The 902-nt window shown below is 41.1% G+C and overlaps 1 long non-coding RNA gene across 1 annotated transcript in view; it reads right to left on the bottom strand.

Moving 5' to 3' along the window:
* LOC147819688 (uncharacterized) overlaps window positions 1-720 on the bottom strand; it is a 3058-nt gene extending 2338 nt beyond the window's left edge. Inside the window, exon 1 of the long non-coding RNA XR_015436708.1 lies at window positions 401-720. This is a non-coding gene — a long non-coding RNA (uncharacterized LOC147819688). The remainder of the gene's footprint in view (window positions 1-400) is intronic.
* Between the last annotated feature and the right edge of the window lie 182 nt (window positions 721-902).

Raw genomic sequence — 902 nt, 5'->3', positions numbered from 1 at the left:
TAACACTGTGTGGAGTTTTGTCATGATCATTTGAGACGGGTGTTGTCGGTTTATCAATGTAATCTTTTTGTTAGAAAAAGTATATGAAGGTTTTTCCCAGAGGCAATGAGAATGGCACTCAGTACATATTGACAAAAATGTCAAGTAGAGTGATTTAAAAAACTTCTTTAACCGGATCTGTAGCATCATTTAACAGGTTCTTCCCTGGCCCATGCCTCATCCCTCCACCATGTTTGGTGCAAATGCATAATCCTGGTGACAAACAGTTCCCCAGATGTCAATTTAGTTCAAAATTAGTCCTGGTTAAGGCCTTGGGTGGGACCACCCTGTGCTACTAGAGCTGATGTTTTGCATCAATAGCAGTTGTTGAAACACAGTAAATTTTAACAGCTGTACTCACCAGTGTTACGCTCAGACTCTGCTGTGTTGTTGAGAAAGACCTGGTGGATTCAGTTTAGTTTTTCTTGAGAGAGAAACGGAAATGACTCTCAGCTGCAGATCTTCTGTGGTTCAGACACACTTTCACTTTCCTTTTGAGCAAAGGTGACGTCGAAGCTCTCCTCATCTTTCACTGCAGCTCTGTGGGTGGGGCTTTATTGCCTCTGCCAATGAGGTTATCTTTTCACCCATGTTTGTTTGTTTGTCACCAGGATTATGCATTTGCACCAAACATGGTGGAGGGATGAGGCATGGGCCAGGGAAGAACCTGTTAAATGATGCTACAGATCCGGTTAAAGAAGTTTTTTAAATCACTCTACTTGACATTTTTGTCAATATGTACTGAGTGCCATTCTCATTGCCTCTGGGAAAAACCTTCATATACTTTTTCTAACAAAAAGATTACATTGATAAACCGACAACACCCGTCTCAAATGATCATGACAAAACTCCACACAGTGTTA

Source organism: Seriola lalandi, unplaced genomic scaffold (assembly GCF_002814215.2).
Source record: "Seriola lalandi dorsalis isolate HSWRI2012SDOR001 ecotype SW California unplaced genomic scaffold, Sedor1 jcf7180002050494, whole genome shotgun sequence".
Taxonomy (NCBI): Eukaryota; Metazoa; Chordata; class Actinopteri; order Carangiformes; family Carangidae; genus Seriola; species Seriola lalandi.
The sequence above is the reverse complement of the archived record's forward strand: the minus strand, read 5'-3'. Positions and strand labels throughout refer to the sequence as shown.